General features: G+C 44.7%; 1 protein-coding gene across 4 annotated transcripts in view; it reads left to right on the plus strand.

Moving 5' to 3' along the window:
* Window positions 1–5,828: 5,828 nt before the first annotated feature.
* SGCZ (sarcoglycan zeta) overlaps window positions 5,829–12,551 on the plus strand; it is a 530,018-nt gene continuing 523,295 nt past the window's right edge. The window contains exon 1 of one of the 4 annotated variants that reach the window (XM_051965384.1): window positions 5,829–6,799. The gene's annotated coding sequence lies outside the window, so the exon portion shown is untranslated. The remainder of the gene's footprint in view (window positions 6,800–12,551) is intronic. The other 3 variants (XM_051965386.1, XM_051965387.1, XM_051965385.1) reach the window with 3 other exon arrangements.

Here is a 12,551-nt window from a genome sequence, read left to right on the forward strand (position 1 = left end):
ATACAAAAAATCAAACCAAAACAAAAAATAACAGTCCCTGCCTTTAAGGAACTTACAATTTAATGAGGGAGGCAAGAAACAAACAACTATATACAAATTAGGTATAAACAGGAAAAATAGGAGATAAAAACAGAGGGAAAGCACCAGAATTAAGAATGATTGGGAAAGACATCTTAAAGAAGGTGCAATTTTATCTGGGAGGAGAACATTCTATGCATCATGGATGACCAGTAAAAATGACTAGAATTAAGAGATGAAGTGTCTTGTTTGAGGAACAGCAAGGAGGCCAGCTTTATTAGATTATAAATTCTGGGGGGTTTGGGGGGGAAAGTTTAGAAGAATGGGAAGGTGAGAAGCTTTGAATGACAAACAAAATTTTATATTTGATTTGAGAAATGATAGCAAGCCACTATTGAGTGTGGTGATGGCAAGATTGGATCCGACTTTAGTTAGGGAAATAAGTTTAACTCCAGCCTCAGATACTTACTTGACGTGTAACCCTAGGCAAGTCATTTTACCTCTCTCAAACCTTAATCTCCCCACCTATAAAAAGGAGATAATTTTAGCACTTATCTTCTAGGGCTGTGAGAAAAAATGAAATAAGATTTGTAAAATATGTTTGCAAATCTTAAAGCAATACATAAATGCTAGCTGTTACTATTGTTATAATAAAGTGCTTTGCCAAGACAAAACAGTGTCTAATACATATTAAGTGCTTAATAAATGCTTAGTGACTTGCCTTTGCAAGTCTTAAAGTGCCATAAAATTTTAACTATTATTACTGCATTCTCTTCAGCTGGGGTGCTCTGGTGGTCTTTGGGCAAGGTTAGAATAGTAGATTTGGCTCCCTCAAAGTCTTGGAGATAAGCTTACCAATTATCCTTCCTGGTTTAGAGCAAATTCCCTCAATCAGATATTTCACCTTCAGTTTTGATTATTAATCTAGTCTGACCAATTATTCTGTGCTTGGGGGCACGTGTGTATAGAATGTACTATAGAAGAAAGTTCTTGGTCTCCTTGGCCATTTCCTAAGGTCTTAGATCCTCATCCTGGAAAGGGGCTTCAACTCTGCCTTTTCTCTGCCATTTCAATGTTTCCATCCCCTTTCCTTCTTCCAATCTTCAGCATAGCAAAATCTCAATAGAGCGCTAGATTAGCATGTTCATTGAAGAGCTAAGAATTTCCTGATACACTCTATGATAATGATCTCATTAAACATATCTCTTTTGATAACAAAATTGTACAATTAATTTACGATTACAATTTGACCAAAACCTATATAAATTCAGGAATCCAGGAACCTCCAACAGATCTGGAAAGGCAGAAAATTCAGCAGTTAATCAATGTTAGGAGTGGGGAAGAAAGAGTGAAATTGTATTCTGTGTAAAGAAATTTTAGCAAGCCATTTGATCAATTGGAGGGTGTCTAGAACATGGCACCTGGGGATAGTGATGAGCCTTAGGAATTAGGATTAATTGCAATGAAGTATCAGGTTCTAGGAGAGTGGTTTAGAATGTGAAAAATTCACAAAAAACATTATCCTAGCTATAAACTTTATTGTCATGAAAAGTTACACAGGCTAATCAAAATGATTAAGTAGGAAGCTGTGAGTAAAATGGGCCATTTAAAGGGCAGAGACACAGAGTAAGGACAGGGTCTAGAGAGTTAAGTAGGAGTGAGGAATGATCCTGGTTCAAAACAAACTCAAATGTGCTTTATGTCTATGTCAACAACTGTATGATGGAACAGGAGGAAATAGGGTATGCTAATATAGGATAATGGGGGTGTTTGGGACCTGAAAGAAGAAATCCCTTACATAATTTGATGAGATGAATATGCCTTAGTCATGCTGACAAGACAGTCCCAGGAATTTGGCCTCCTTCTGTGTGTGATAAGGTTGACAATGGATAGAATTCACATCATTCCTGACAATGGTTACCCCACACCAGTTGGAAGAATTGGGGATGGTTAGCCTGGAGGAGAAAAGACCAGATCCTGCGTAGAGGTAGATGATGGTACACAATTGTTCTCCCCTTAAAACAGAAAATAAAGTCCATTAGCTTGGTCCCAGACTGGAGAACTAGGAGCAATAAGTATAAATTGCAAAAAGTAATTTAGGCATGGCATGAGACAAAAATTCCCAATAATTTTAGCTGTCTCAAAATAATCCAGACTTCCAGAAAAGAACTTTCCCTCTCCGGTATTCAAATAAAGGTTATATAATCATTTGTCACATACATATGGATAGTAAATTCTTGTTAAGGTCAGGCCATTCCAACTCTGAACTTTATTAAATTTTCATGAAGAGATCCCTATGCTTATATTAAAGTTCTAGAAGGTAAGATGACAGGTATGTGTGCAAAGACCCCTCTAGCCTACCAGCTGCTGGATTTTGTTGAGAAGGATACATGAGCACCCGGGCTCAGCAAGCATGTTACACTAAGGAGCTTGCAAATTGTCGGGGGAGGTGCCCAGACACAAAAGATTCTCTAACTGATGGACTTCTCTAGATGGTTCTATTGCCTGATGTTTTTGTATCCACAAAACCAGAAAATGACAGGCTCCTCAGAAAAATCCATAACAATGAGAAAATTCTATGTAAACATTGACACTTGCTTAGCATCGATGTGCATTCCTCCAGGTCTTGACACAATCTTTATGGCCAGAAATGGCTTTGTTCTACTTTAGGGCAAGTTCTAAAACAAATGAAGAAGCTTAGTTAATCACCTATATTGTTATAAATGTTAGGGATATAAATAATCCCAAGAAAAAAATTTCCAGGCATTTAAGAATTTGCCTGATATTGGAAGGATGGAATTCGAATTTGATATTTTCATTGTAAGTACTGTAATTACTTTTATGTGAGGCCTGAAAGCTGAAAGAATTGGGAAAAACTTGAGCCCCTGAGTTGAGGCTATACCAAAGTCAAGGCTTCCAAGAATCTGAGGGGAGAAAGGAGAACTTTGTAGATATTAATGCAAAGATATGGGGGTGGCAGTGGGAGATGAAGTGTGATATACAGGAAACAGGAAGTAGATAAATTTGGATTGTGTAGTGCATGAGAGAGAGTAGTGTTTGATGATAATTACTAAAGGGAAGTCCCTAGATTTAAGAGGTGTTGGGAGGTTTTCTATGAAGGATGAGAGTTTATTTGGGACTTAGAGAAAGCCAGGAAATTTAGCAGATAGACAAAGAGGGAGACTATTTCAGCCATGAAGGACAGAAAAAATGGCAGGAGAGCAGAGATGGAATTTTTAGTTTGTCGAAAAGCCAGGAAATTAGTGTCCACCAGATCAAAGAGTAGATGTTGGAAGCAAGGTAGAATAAAAATGGAAAAGGAAGAGGAGACTAGGTTGTGAATGACTTTGAAAGTAGGAGAAAATGACTTTGATCAGTAGGAGTTAATTTAGGACTCTGCCCATCCCAGACAAGCAGTAGATTGAGCTATCCAGTAGACAGGTTCTACCCTACCAGGAGCAAGCCAATTTGAACCTTCCTTTGTCCCTCAACCTAACTTCTCAAGTTGAGTGGCCATGCCCTCTTTTCCTCTGAGGACCATCACCACAACCAGGAAGTAGCTACTATTATCACCCCTGTTTTGAGGATGAGGAAATAGGTAGATGGTTTGTTAAATGCTTTGCCCCAGGTCACACAGCTAGGAACTTTCTGAAGCAGTATCTGAACACCAATCTTGTCTCCAAGTCCAATTTTAGAAGAAGACAGATGATTATGGGCAGTAAAGTACAATAAACTAGAGTAATTCAAAGGTTCAATAAGCTCTCTAGGGTGACAATGAGCTCCTTATCCCTGGAGTTCTTCAAGGGTAGTCATAGAGTCACAGGAAAAAAAAAAAAAAAAACTTCAGTGGCTATCTCACCTAATCCATATGTGGAAAGCTGGCAAGTTGTGTGGGTCAGTATTAGTACGATGGGTGACTGCTTGTTGGGGATATACAAGGGAAGGGGGGTAGAAAGGAGAGCTGGCTTTTGCTAAAAAATGAGTTGGATAAGATTTCTGTGAGATTCCCTTCCCTTTCTTCGATTCTATGATATATGGCGAACTGTGAACAAGAATCATAGACTATGAAAAAACATGGATCTTTTCTCTTGGAGGGGAGACACATACTAAAGTAATCACAGATGCAATTAACTACTTATATATACTAGCTGCCTATGGAAGGCACATATGGTGAGATCTTTGGGGTCCTTTTTTGAACTCACAATTCACACAACCAGCTAAGCTGGGATAGCAAGTTGTCTAACTCCTCTAAGCCTCCTGTTTGGATAGTGTTATCTTCCTTTACCTTCTCTGGACAGGTAGCAGAATGGCAATCACTGCCCCCAAAGATCTGGATCTGAGCCTGAAGTGTGACAGCACATGGTCCTGTTTCATGAAATGTGGTTTCTGTGGCAAGCCAGGGCTCTGACCATTGAGGTTCATATTCATTGAAGCTGAATTAAAAACAAGACCCAGAGCATCCCTGCATCCTTCCAACTCCCCATTGTTCCTCACTAGAAGTAGCTTCAACTTTCTACCTTAAGACCATCTCAATGAGAGGAGAAAGTCTGTGGTACCAGGGAGGCTGCAGCTTCCCAAATGAGGATTTGCAAATTATCATCCTAGAGTGATGTTCTTGTTACTGAGAATCAGAGAGTAAACTTGTATGTAATAGGGACTTTGCCTAATGTCAACCCCAGTGACAAATGAATGTTACCATATTTGCAAAGCCTTCGATTTTTCCTGTTCCTGACACATGTAAGTATGGGAGGGAATAGGCTGGACTATTTGTATAATCATAAGCATATTTCCCAGGGAAAAAATGGAACCAAGTGTCTCAATATTATTTGGGACAAAATAGTCCAAATTGCCTGGATTCAGGTTTCATTAAGTCTCCATATTTAATCTGTAGCCTGAAGACTGTTAAATCAGAGCAGCAACTTCGAGTGGGAAACTACTTCGACTAGGTAATATGTCTATTTATAGATTTTCCCAATAAAGAAGAACTACCTCCCTCCCAAAGAATGCAGGAAAAAGAATTGGACTGGAGGGTGGTGGTAGAAAAGCCCCTATAGCAATGTATCCTAGGCATAAAAAATATAAAAGCAATATGAGAATGCCTGACCAACGGATCTCGTGAAATGAGGGGAGGGTCTAGAGAAGGAGGAGAGAGGCTTTGAGGGACATTACACAAACAAGAGCCTTCTTGACAAGTCCAAATCTAACGCTGAGAAGGGCAGAGGGATCGCTTAGGAAAATGCAGATGTCTATAACATACCTCTGTGCAAAAAAGAGGGTTACTTCTTGGAGAGTCAAATCACCCACAATGGACTCCCTGCTATCCTGGGGGACAGGTGGCCTTATTTTATTGCCTTCCTTCAGGAAACCAATAAATAAAAAGAAGAATTGGAAGAGGTGCTATGCCTTCATGGAGTTGGGTGGGGAATCCAGGCAATTAGCATGGCCCCCCGAAAGATCCCCTGTTTCCACATCCACAAAAGAAGTTAAACAACTACGTATGTAGCTCCCTCCCTCTAACCAAGGGGTGGACACGCGGGACAAGAGATTCTCTCCCTAGTGCTGTGCTTCCCCCCCAACTCCCCCCAGCCTAGCAGAGCACGAGGGGCAGCTAGAAGGCGGTCTCTGAGACCCAGCAGGCGTGTTTGCCAGCAGAGGCGGTGTTGCCTTTTGGCAGCTGCCGGCAGCAATCAGCTCTGGGGTGGGAGTGGGGGTGGGGGTAAGGGTGGGATGAGGGGAGGGGGGCGGCCCGGGCCGGGGAGGAGAGCAGAACTGGGTGCAGCTCTGCTCAGCCCATCATCCGAGGGGGCGACGGCCTGGCGGGCTGGTAGCGGGATAGGGAGGGAGGAGCTATCTAGCTCGTTCTTCCTGCTGCTTCCCCCCATCTCCCCTTTGCTCCCACCCATCAGCAGAGCCTGCCTCCCTCGACCCGCCTCCTCTCCCCCGCCTCCCCACCTGAAGGAGGACCTCATTTTCCCTGCCCAGGGACGGACTGCCTGGCGGCCGCGGGCTCTCAAAAAGTGCGGGGGCTGTGCCGTCGCCTGGAGAAGCAGCGAGGCAGCTGTCGGAGCTGGAGCGCTTGAGCGGGGGCAACTCGAGGGCAAGCGGGTCCTTGGCGCCTACTCTCCGCCCCCATCCTCCTCTTCTTTCTCTGCTCGGACCCACCTGCCGGGCCTTTGCCGCATGGCGCTGTCCGGGGGAGCCGTGGCGCTGCCTCCTCCTCCTTTTTCTTCTCCTCCTCTTCCTCCTCCTCCTCTTCCTCCTCGGGATGCTGCAGTTCGCCGGGTGCGGGTCCTCGGCTGCTGGTAGCAGCGGCAGCAGCGTCCTAGGCAGCAGCGTCCAAGGCAGCGGCATCCGAGGCAACGGCAGCTGCATCCCAGGCAATAGCGGTCTCCAGGAGACCGCACGGCTTCCCAGGGCTGCACTGATTCGCTTCCCCTGAGCGAGGTGTCTCCGGGTGCTCGGACAGTGCGCGGGCTGGGATAGCAGGCCACTTCAGCTGGAGAAAGGAGAAGCCTAGGGCAGTCCAAGGGCTCTCTGTGAATGGATCCGAGTGGTTCCAAGAGCGTAGCGGCGGCCCCGGGGATCGGGGCGCTTTGAGCGCGGAGAATGTGCCCCGGCCAGGCGACCGCGCCTGGGAGGAGGACCAGACTCCTGAGTCCAGCTTGGCAACTCACACACTAACTCGACTGGATCCAACTTCCCGGCTCCGGCTCCGGCTCCTACGCAGCCGGAGCCCTGCTCTATGGCCGCAGCGGGCTGCGTGGACCCCGCGGCGCCGCAGGTAGGTGAGCTTGGGGGTTCCCTCCCCCACTCATTCCGCTCTTTTTCCTGTTCCCCTCCCCCCTGTTTTTTCTTGCCCCTCTTCCCCTATTCTTTCTCGCCGCTGGGGCCGCAGAAGGCGCGCAGGGATTAGGGGGACTTGTTTGGGGTGCACTGCCAGAACGTGTCGTTGGGCTCATCTTGCGGGACACAGACGTGGGGCTGAGGCCGCGGGTACTACATCAAAGGAAGGAAGAAAGTCTGGAACTCTGGCCCCTCTGCCTAGAGCAAGCAGTGAACCTCGAGGTGGGTCTGGAGCGCAGGTGGTCAGTGCCTGTGGCCGAGATAGGGCGGGAAGCTGGAGGCTGGGTCCTTCTCCCCTCTGACTGACTCCCGGCAAAAGTTCCCTGAGTGCTTACTGACCCGAGCCTAGGCTGTGCTCTCTAGCTGGGCAGGGGACAAGAATGGAGAGGGGCATCCCTCATTCTCCGCCGGAGAGGTGACTCACCAAGCTGCCCTTGTCTGGAGCATCCTGCCCTGCCTTGTTTTGCCCAGTGGTGCCCGCTCTGCTTCAGGCAGCCGGGTTCTATCCTACTCCTTAGTCCCTCTTACGGTCAATTTAGCCTCAAGCCGGCTGCCTTGGGCTTGTCCTGTGGCGGGTTCGGAGGGCTCCTAGTCCCTGAGCAGTGTTGGAGAAAGAGTGTGTATATGTGTGGGGGATGGGGTGCGGGGGTGGGAGGGGGATAGGGAGAAGGTCTGTCCTGAACCGGCCCTGAGCTTCTGACCCGTGGCGCCGTCCTGTGGGGGCCAGAGGAGCTACGCCCCTGCGTCCCAGTCCCCACCTCCTGTCTCCCAGCTGCTGGAAGATGGACGGGAGTGGGGGTGGGGTCATTCCTGGCGTCCGCAGGCTGTCCTAGCCCTAGAACACCCCCTACAAACCACAACGTGCATCGGACACTCAGAACGGGCAGTCCCCAGTGAGAGGGAAGGGTCTGGAGCCCACTGGTAGTCCTGCCTTTGGCTGGGGCCGACTTTAAATTTCTAATCATCTGCCACTCTTCCCACGGGTCTCCGGGGCTGGACCGGTGGAAGAGACTGCTCTCTTTGGGATGGAAACAACCTAGAAAAGATACTCCCACCTCTACCTTCTCACCTAGGGATTATGAGATCGGGGTAAGAGAGTGAGAATCAGAGACAATAAACTAGAGTTAGAGACACGGAGACCGTAAGGTACAGGGAGAGAGGAGAGGGAGACATTGAAGCCGAGAACCCGAGGAGAGACAACGCAGGTGCTGAGAGGACAGGGACTTCCCCAGGTGGCTGTCGAGCTCTCCTCTCGATGAACTGGCCTCCTGGGTCTTTACAAGCACTAACAGGAAGTTGAGGGTCAAAGGGAAAGGCTTAAGGACTGATCTCCTCTGACCGCCAGTCCTTAAGTTTATTCAATCAACTATTAAGAGATGGGGGGCAGGGAGAGAGGAGAAAGGGAGCAGATGCTCTTCCTCCTGCTGGGGTAAACCATACCCCAGGGAGGTCAGATGACCTTGAATAGGTAAGACTCTGGGCCAAGCTTTGGATCAAGTCCAGTCCCCAGCAGTCCTTCCTCTTTGCAGGATCCCACCTTTCCAGGTCTTGCCCCAAAGCCCCTGCTCCCACCCACCAAGGTGTTTGTGATACACTTTGCCAGCTCTGGTGGAAGGGGGAGTGATGACACCTACTGTCTGTTTCTGCCCAGACTATCTGTTGCTCTGTCCTGGGTGCCCTAGGGGATCTGGTGAAAGGAAGCCTTTTGCTTTTAGGAATTAGTAGCTAAGACTCCCCTAGCTCAATGGACATTTCCCATGTTCCCTGTTCTATTTCTTATTGCTTCCTCCTCCCTTCTTGGGTCCCCACAACTTCCAAGGGAGCTGGAGTTAACACTTGAAAACAGGAGGTTGTTAAGAATATTTCTTAGGATTTAGGGCTGGGTCTGTTCCAGTGACTGATGGCAATGTAGAGATCATGGTGTGGTTCCTCAGAATGAAAGGGAGGAAAATTAGATGGTTTTAGCCATGAAAGCCAGAGGACTAGTCCAGATGGATATACCACTAAGAAAGGTCTGTGAAGAACACAGGATCCAGGAGAGGGTTAGCCAATGAGTGTGTGGATAATTCAGTTTGGGAAAAATTCTTATGCCCTTTTCTGCCCACTGTTCCATTGTGCTGCAGGATTGCACCAAATAAATATTGCTCACCCCAGTGGGGCTATCATTTTCAGAGACTAGTATATGTTCTTGGAGTCTACTGAATTGGAGAAAATAGGAAGCAGCATGGGGAATCCTATCACTCTTGCTATGCTGTAGTCTTTGGGAATGGCTCCTAGGTAGGCCAGGACCTTCTTGTTTTTAGGGGTTCTTTCTTCTCATCACCCCATACTGAGCTCAGGGAATCAGGCCTTAGAAAAAAGCTAGAGAAATGGTGATACCTTCTGAAACTGGAGGGGCAGGTGGATTGAATGGTCCAATTGCTCTAGGCTATGTACCCCTCTTCCCTAACCCCCCCCAGTCATCAGTGCACAAGGACTCGGAAGATATTGGTAGAGCCTAGATTTTAGATTTATTCTCAAGGCCTTTCCCAATTAAAGTCCAGCCTTGTCTTAGACTGGACTACCACTTCAACAGGGTCAAACTCTGAGGAATTTTAAATTTGTATTCTGCACTTCATAAGCGTCAAATAAAATGAGTATTTCCATATATACTAGAGAACAGAAGAAAGGGATCGAAATAGTAAATCTATTATGTAGATCTTACTTTTCTTTTTAAAATAAGTTATATAATGAATTCTTGAAGAATTTGTTAAATCTCAGAGAAAAGGAAAGGACTCCCTGGTACCCAAGGGAGCCAAGAGGAAAATATGAAGCAAAGAATTACAACATTTTGCTCTCAGTCATTGCACTTCCTTAGTGCAGAAGAATAGTTCTTCTATTTCAGCCATCCCACCAAAGTTAAGTGCATTTACAGTACAGAGTAGCATGGAGCCTACATTTCATCGATGCAAGGATCTTGTAAAAAAAATGCTCTCCACAGTTCATAATCTGAGAGAGTCATCTAAAGCTCTCATAGGTGAAATGACTTGTTTAGGGTTACCCAGCAGAATGTCAGAAGTAGTACTTTAACATACATCATCTGGAAGCTCTGTCTATCTGAGCCAGTGGATTGTTAGACTAGGATCATTGAAGAAAGCTTCCTCTTCTTTGGATCAGGAGTATATAGGGAATATTGACATGGTATAGGGAATATTGACTTGGTGCAATTTAGCGTGGTGGTCTTCTCCTTGCTGTATCTTTCAGGAGTCTAGGGCCTGATTGGACTAGGTATTCAGTCAGACCCTCTTGAGGATCATGGGCCAAGAGTTCCTACTGGAGGGTTCATTCAAGGAGGGAGAACTGAGAACGTGGTGGTGAGCCTTGTTCTTGACTGATTGATAGTAGGCAGAGAGTCTTTCCTTTTTTGGTCTGCACAAGTTTCTGAGGGAAGAGATTGATATCTTTTGAGAGGGAAGCCAGAAAGTATATGTCAGAGGCTTCTGGAACCTTTAGCTTTTCCTTTGATCTAACTCATTCTCCAATACTTATGTGAACTTTCCTCTGGTTCCCCATCCTCTGCCCTGTAGTAGGTCTTATAAAGAAAAGAGCCCTCCCTTTTTAAATAATGGGATCTTTTCCTGAATTTGTTTGCCATTGAAGCCACAACGTTGGTCTTGGGAAAGATGTCAGGCTTCTTGTCGGAGGTTGATTTTGGGTAGCGTGTGTGTGTGTGTGTGTGTGTGTGTGTGTGTATGTGTGTGTATGACCAAATGTATAACTAGTGAAAAAGATTGCTTCAGAAAGTGACTCTGGGGGGTGCACTTGGGCTCCTTGAATAGATATCTATTTTCCAATGGTCATAGTATATGCCTGTCACTTAGAGAAGGTGACTTCCTAGAGTTAGTGTGTAAGATGCACTGATCCTAGGAGACATCATTCTTTCACTTGCATGGTGAAATCCAGCCCATTATGTTCATTTTGCAACGAAGCAAAACTGATTTAAGAAAGTAGTGGTGCCTTGATGTATGAGTGCTTTGAAATTTGAAAGGAGAATACAAAGGGGAGCTGCTGGAAAATTGGATAGTAATGCTCTTACCCAGGCCTCTATCCATTGGCATCTGCTCTGAGTGACAAATGGCTAGGAACAGAACTGGATCATCCCTATCACTCACAGAATGAAAGGAGGTTGTTTCTACAATATCTTTTGATTATCTTCGTAGCAAGGATCATTAATTCATTAAATATGGTGGTTTATTTTTATTTTGCAGCCACTATAATAGTGTATCTTTGGGGTTCCTTCTATCTTCTCTTAATCAGTGTCCAGTTTTTACCTTTCTAGATTAATTCATACAGAGAACCTTAACCAGGGACCTATGAACCTTTTTCCTTTTTAAACAGATAACTATGTTTAAATATAATTGGTTTCCTTTGTGATTCTGGATATTTTATTTTAAGCATTTATAAACATAGTAATGAGAAACTTACAGACTTTCTGTCATTGCCAAAGGGATCCCTCACAGCAAAAAGGGCCAGAATATTTGTTCTCAGTCTAGAGAGATGAGGAGAAAATCTTTTCTAGATCATGCAATTAGACCATTTAAAAAGAAATAAAGAAAACACAAAAAGCTTTGTCTATAGCACCTAAATAAATCCAAAAAGAAAGTCTGGACATTTTCAAAAAATAAATGAGTATATAATGTAGTGATCTGATAACAAGCTGATTGGAGCATTTCAGGTAGGAGACTTAGAGTTTAGAAGAGGGAGCTTCCTTTCTTCAATGAGTTGCTCAGCTAAGGAGAACCAGTATTTCAACAAGAAGGTAACAATGGGATGATCAAACCTTTTTTTTTTTTTTTTTTTTTTAATTTATGTTAGTCATTCCATAGTGGGGGAAAAAAATCATACTCTAGCACTACTATTTTTAGTTACCACTTTATTCATTTCTTGGCTTCATAGGGGGATTTGCAAAGTCCCATTTCTGACTTCTAAGGAACCTTCTTTTATGCTTTAATGAGTTGTAGCGCCCTCTCTGGACCCCTGGCACTTTTCAACCACTCTTGCCGGCAGTACTTTTCAATTAGCCTTCTTTTGCTTGTGATCTCAGAATCAGAAAAAAGCATGTTTCTTTGTTGCTGAAGCTAACATAGCATCTAAATAGTATTTGAGAGGAAAGGACCCTCTTATGAAATTTAGAAAAATCTGGATGTGTCTCTAGTCTGGCTGTCCAGGAAGGTTGAAAGGTGTCAGAAGTAGAGTATTCTGGACTGATCCTCTTGGGATTCATGATCCCTGCATCAGAAACCTGAGAAATGTGGGATCCATGCTACTTTGTACTGTAATATACTTAACTTTGGAGGGATGATAATCATAGAAGGAAGTCACCTCATTGAGCGAGTACAATGACTAAGAGTAAAATGTTGTAATTTTTTGCTTTGTATTTTCCTTTTGGTTCTCATGGGGTACCAGGGAGCTCTTTATTTTCCTCTGACATTTAACAAATTGTTCAAGAATTCATTATATACTTTAATTTAAAAGGAAAAGTAAGATCTGCAGTAAAAAAAAAAAATAGAAGAATGTGGAGCTAGGAGATCCACATTACATTTAAAATCAATCAATCAATCCTTTTTTCCCCCTAAGGCAATTGGGGTTAAGTGACTTGTCCAGGGTCACACAGCTAGCTAAGTGTCTGAAAGTAGATTTGAACATAGGTC

Source organism: Antechinus flavipes, chromosome 6 (assembly GCF_016432865.1).
Source record: "Antechinus flavipes isolate AdamAnt ecotype Samford, QLD, Australia chromosome 6, AdamAnt_v2, whole genome shotgun sequence".
NCBI lineage: Eukaryota > Metazoa > Chordata > Mammalia > Dasyuromorphia > Dasyuridae > Antechinus > Antechinus flavipes.